This window comes from Colobus angolensis, unplaced genomic scaffold (assembly GCF_000951035.1).
Source record: "Colobus angolensis palliatus isolate OR3802 unplaced genomic scaffold, Cang.pa_1.0 Scaffold84, whole genome shotgun sequence".
Classification (NCBI taxonomy): Eukaryota; Metazoa; Chordata; class Mammalia; order Primates; family Cercopithecidae; genus Colobus; species Colobus angolensis.
Genome location: NW_012122265.1, coordinates 2,890,654 through 2,896,245, shown reverse-complemented (window position 1 = coordinate 2,896,245; position 5,592 = coordinate 2,890,654). Strand labels below are relative to the sequence as shown.

The 5,592-nt window shown below is 43.8% G+C and overlaps 1 protein-coding gene and 1 long non-coding RNA gene across 4 annotated transcripts in view; one reads left to right on the top strand and one right to left on the bottom strand.

Moving 5' to 3' along the window:
- Nucleotides 1–5,592, top strand: part of NAP1L4 (nucleosome assembly protein 1-like 4) — a 54,046-nt gene that overhangs the window by 816 nt on the left and 47,638 nt on the right. The window contains exon 2 of one of the 3 annotated variants that reach the window (XM_011930110.1): nt 2,891–3,033. The exons of the other annotated variants lie outside the window; for them this stretch is intronic. The gene's annotated coding sequence lies outside the window, so the exon portion shown is untranslated. The remainder of the gene's footprint in view (nt 1–2,890; nt 3,034–5,592) is intronic. 3 annotated transcript variants of the gene reach the window in all.
- Nucleotides 523–2,418, bottom strand: LOC105503245. The gene is made up of 2 exons (XR_001000450.1): nt 1,910–2,418; nt 523–1,604 (listed from the first exon to the last, which is right to left on the bottom strand). It is a non-coding gene; the product is annotated as an uncharacterized LOC105503245 (long non-coding RNA).

The window sequence follows — 5,592 nt, the reverse complement described above, 5'->3', positions numbered from 1 at the left end:
GTGCGGGGGCCGCGGCGGTTACACGGCCGGGCGCGCCGGAGCGTTCAGGCTTCCCGTTTTTAAGGTGGAGACGTCCAGGACCTCTTTATTAGATGTTTAGGAATTTGAGCTTTTCCGTATGGCGATGGTCATCGTGAGCCTCTGTGGGGTCAGGCTGGGCTAACTGGGATTTTGATGTCAGTTTGGTGTGGCCGAGGGCATGTCTGGCGGGGAAGAAAGTCCTTGGCGTTGCTTCTTAGCTGTTGGGAGCTGTGCGGTGCGAGCGAGATGGGCGGCGTGCGCTCCCCGCGGACTGGCCCGAGTGGCCTTAGACTAGCTGCTCGCGGGACTTGCTTTCCCAGCCAAGGTGGGCAGCAAGTCTGTTTACTGTTTAAAACCGTCTTTCACAAGGGAAAAGCAAAATCTCCAAAAAGAAGATTGTACATGTTATGAATGGGAAAGTGCCATGCTTTTCTTTCCCTTCAGAGATGGTGAAAGAGGTCACATTTGTATTTTTTGACCTGACCAGAGTCTTTTGTTTTTTTTTTTTCAATTTTCCCCTTCTCAATGCTTTCCGTTCACCCCAGCGAAGGATGGCCTGGTCATGATAAGACTTTTCACCGTCCACAGTTCGCTAAGTCTGATTCGGGGCAGGAGGCAGACAAGTTTAGGGTCCAGGAAAGGGGACTCCAGCCTTGGGACCTTTAGACCCTAACGTGTGTGTCACATCACCTGCCTGGGTGACTGTGCGCTCCTCTGGCAGGAAGGTCCGCCATTTCATTATGTTCTCGGCGGAATCGTCGGGGCACATTCGTCTGTGCTGTTGACATACCCAGTCTGCATTACTTTTTCCTGTAGTAATCCCTGCCTCATCTTCCTGCATTAGGTGTACGGTATAAAATAGACTTTTAAAAGTTATCTTACCTTAAAAATACACAAGTATGTAGATTAGGTTGTTGGACCTTAAAGGTAAGTCTTTTTAAGCTACTGCCTTCTTGCAATAGGAGCTATATCTCTAAATGGCTAATACCTGCACTACCCACCAGGGACTCCTTCAGCCTGTTCGCGTGTATTAACTCATTTCATAATCTAATAACCTGTGAGATAGATACTATTTTTCCTTTTAACTACTCTGGAAGCTGAGGCCCTAGGAGGTTACGTATAATGACTTGTCCAAGGTGATAAAGCTTAGGTAAAGACCCAGGCAGTTTTAACTTTACCCAAGGTTACTGCTTCTGTAGAGGGAATGAAAGAATTTGTAATCAGAAGTTGTTTTCATCATTGTACTGAGCCTCACTGAACTCTAGCTTACGAGGTTTTGAGCTGGTTGATCATTTCCATCTCAAAATTATATTATTCCACAGAATGCCAAATGCCTCCTGTAGTAGAATTTTGAGATTCAGACTGGGATGAGCAATTACTAATGGAATAAATAATATGCAAATGTAAAATGAAGTTAAGAGAAAGGAACGTGGTGATAGAATCGGGATATATTTCAAAGATAAAATGAGTGACTACAGAGGGAGAGAAAAGTTAGTTATTTAGTAGTAGTTCACAAGTTTACTTAGAGACATTTTTGCTAGAATTTTAGGGCCTCATGATGTGATTTTTATGGACCGTTTTAACTGCCTTTTTTTTTTTTTTTTTTTTTTGAGACGGAGTCCTGCTCTCTTGGCAGGCTGGAGTGCAGTGTTGTGATCTCCGCTCACTGCAGCCTTCGCCTCCCGGATTCCAGCAATTCTCCTGCCTCAGCCTCCCTAGTATCTGGGACTGCAGGCGCCCGCCACCACGCCTGGCTAATTTTTGTGTTTTTATTAGAGACAGGGTTTCACCATGTTGGCCAGGATGGTCTCGATCTCTTGACCTCGTGATCCACCCGCCTCAGCCTCCCAAAGTGCTGAGATTACAGGGGTGAACCACCGCGCCTGACCTACTGCTGTCCTAAATAGCTGTTATTACATATCCAGTTGCAGCCTTTTTTTTTTTTTTTCCTGGTTGAGCAGTGTTATTGCTTCAGAATGTCTGCAGTTGTTTGTGCCTATATGTGATGGCATCTTAACACTTTTGTGAATTTTGTTGTGTAAGTTTTAAATCCAGTACTATTTTTCAAAATGAATGTGGAGTAGTCATTGGAGAAATTGGTTGAATTCTTTGCAGTAGCAAATAAATTTTAATGATTTTTAAGTTTGATAACCTTGGTAAACTGAATTCTGCAAAGTTTACACGTGTTTTAGGATCCCCTCAAAATGTACAGGGCATTGTGTTTTGCTAAATAGCCATTTAGCCATCAGATTCTTCTGTAGAATTTTGATCTTTTTGCCCATGTGAGAGGTAGTTCTTATTTGTATGGAGATTAAGTACCTGCGGATGGGATATGTTCATCACCACTTTACAGTATGAATTTGAACTTGAAACTGAAATGAAAACTTTTCTGTTAACCTGTCAGAGTTTTTAGTAGCCTCTTGTTATTGACCACATATTAATTCCCTATGTTAGTTATTCGAAGCTAAGTGTGGGGACTGAAATCTTTATTTTGTTTTTCTTCTTTTGAGCAGTTGATAGTCTCTAGCATCAGGAGGAGGTGACCTCAAATATGTATGTATATATAGTAGTGCTTTTCTTCCTTCTCTTTCGTTGTCTGCAGTTTAAAAACTAGTGTGATAAGTTTATGTTGTACTTCCAAAAATGTTGCCAAAGAGCCTATATTTTTCAATTTGTTTTGGAAGAAAATTACTTTGTGGGCAAGCAGGCGATTTAAATTCCTGACGGCCTAGTCAGCTGTGTGAAATTGGCCGATGCTGTTAGTGCTTGAAACCGATGATGGTTTATATTTGAGTAAGAGCAGAGATGAGCTTGTTGGGAGTTTGGCCTGAGATTGCTAGCTAAGGAATGCTTGCTTGTTTGCTTGAAGGGAAATGTGTTTTAGGCATCCAGAGTAAAAAGCTGATATTACTTAGTTTGATTCTTCGACCACTGTGGTGATAGGAAGTAGCCAATCTGTGCAGGAAACTGCTGTTATCCGGCCTCAACTTAGTTTTTGTGGGACCTCTTGAGGTTAGCAAATTTATGCCTCCCGAAACTATAGTTGTAAGGTTTGTCTTTGAGCATATGGTAATGGAAAACCCTTATCAATAGGTAGATAGTAAATAATTTTGTGTTTGGCTGCTATGAAATTTTTAAGAAACAGTTTGTGGTGATGTAAATTTGTTTTCATCTGGCAGTCACTGGTTTTTCCACCCTGCCCTCTTAATAGAACAGGGTTGCTTTAATTTGTTTGCCAGAACTTTAAATTTTGCATTTAGTAACAACAGAGGCATTGTGTTTTTGTAGTATGAAAACAACGAAAGATCACTTTGTGAACTTTACTTTTTGATATTGACCACTTGCTGTGTAGCCTTAAATTTCTTACAAGTATCCCCTGTTAACTGTTAAACACGAAATCAATGTTCATTTCATGTTCTTGGGACCTTTAAAAATGCAGCGTGCATTATCCGGAAAAGCCTGTCCAAAAACAAGGTGAGATGGTTTCTGTTTAATAAACTTGTGGTAGAAAGAATGACTGTACACTTTTATGTGCAAAGATTTTAAGTATAATAATTAAAATAGTACTTGTTTACTCAGTTACTGAAAAGTAGCTTTCAGTGATTTGCATTTATTTCCTTATTCATGAGCATCTTCTATGTGCTGGGCACAGTTCTAGGTACTGGGGTCTCCTGCTGAATAAGACAGAAGTCTTTGCCCTTGTTTCTGCTGTGGGAGACAGACGAACAAGTTAGATAGTGGCAGGTGCTTTTGAGAAACAGTGGAGAGGAGTAGGGACTTTGGTGGTTGCAATTTGGAATAGGTAGAGAGGGAAATGCCTTACTTTCAAGATGACAAGATCTTACGGAGTCTCACTCTGTCTCTCAGGCTGAAGTGCAACGGCACAGTCTCGGCTCACTGCAAGCTCTGCCTCTTGGGTTCACGCCATTCTCCCGCCTCAGCCTCCCGAGTAGCTGGGACTACAGGCTCCCACCACCATGCCCGGCTAATTTTTTATATTTTTTAGTAGAGACGGGGTTTCACCGTGTTAGCCAGGATGGTCTCGATCTCCTGACCTCGTGATCCGCCCGTCTCGGCCTCCCAAAGTGCTGGGATTACAGGCGTGAGCCACTGCACCTGGCCGACAAAATCTTTTAATATGTATTGGATTAAGAAGTTAGTGTCATTGATTCATATACTAATGAGCTGCCCAGAAAAGAAGGGTGGAGGAGATGGGAGTGCAGCAGTGAAGACTGCTGCGCCACAAGTAAATGTAATGTTTCAGTTAAGGAAAGGAAATCATTTTCTACTTTCTTTTTGAAACCCCAGGGCTTGGCACCTCACAAGTCTCTGAAGAGATAGTCTGCTGCTGTTTGGAGGCAGGTATTTCAGTAGATCTTGTAACCAAACCTGAATGGCTAAGGCAGTGTCTCTCTGTGTCTTCAGAAACTGCTTGAGACAGGCATATGTGTGCATGGAGTCCCGGACACCATGCATGCTGTGTACGGGTATCACAGAGACAAGCTGTCACTTGCTAGCAGTGAGTTAAGCAAAGATTTCTTGGCAGCCAGTCTCATCCCAAGTCTTGTGCTGGGTCCTGGAACCGCTGCATTGGGCAAGTGGACAGGCTCCCTGCCCTCATGGAACTTGTTCTTTAGTGGGCAAACATGTATTATTCATTGCTTTTTTTTTTTGGAGGTGGAGTCTCGCTTTGACGCCCAGGCTGGAGTGCAGTGGTACGGTCTCAGCACACTGCAACCTCTGCCTCCCGGGTTCAAGCAATTCTGTCTCAGCCTCCTGAGTAGCTGGGATTACAGGTGCCCACCACCACGCCTGGGTAATTTTTGTATCTTTTTAGTGGAGATGGGTTTCACCATATTGGTCAGGCTGGTCTCGAACTCCTGACCTTAGGTGATCTGGCCACGTGGGCCTCCCAAAGTGCTGGGATTACAGGCATGAGACGCCGTGCCCAGCCTGTTCATTGCTTTTAAACATTATCATGGGCCTGGCACGGTGGCTCATGCCTGAAATCCCAGCACTTTGGGAAACTGAGGTGGGCAGATCACCTGAGGGTCAGGAGTATGAGACCCTCTCCAGCCTGGGCGACAGAGCAAGACTCCACCTCCAAAAACAAAACAAAACAAAAAAACAAAAAACATTATCGTGGAAAGTTTAACAACATGATTAACTTCTGATCCTGGAGAGTGGTAATGGTAGACTGGATCAGGAGTCTACTGGCCAGGGCAATAAAAATGAAATCTGGAGTGTTTCAGGGCTTCGTATAATTGTCAGGTTTTGTGGGTGGGGGTGTTGGGGTGTCCTGCAGGGGTATCTTGATTCTTTCTGAGAACAGATCATTCCTTTGTCCCTTCTGATGTCCTAATCTAAAACAGTACTCCTGGAAGATTTGAACCTGTGCCCAGTGACTGGTCAGACTCCCTCTTGGATTGAGAATGTTGGATTGCCATTCCTCAGACTGAATGTGGGCCAAGCAATTGTGCTTTAGAAATTTATCTTAGAGGCCAAGCGCGGTGGCTCATGCTTGTAATCCCAGCACTTTGGGAGGCTGAGGCAGGCGGATCACCAGAGATC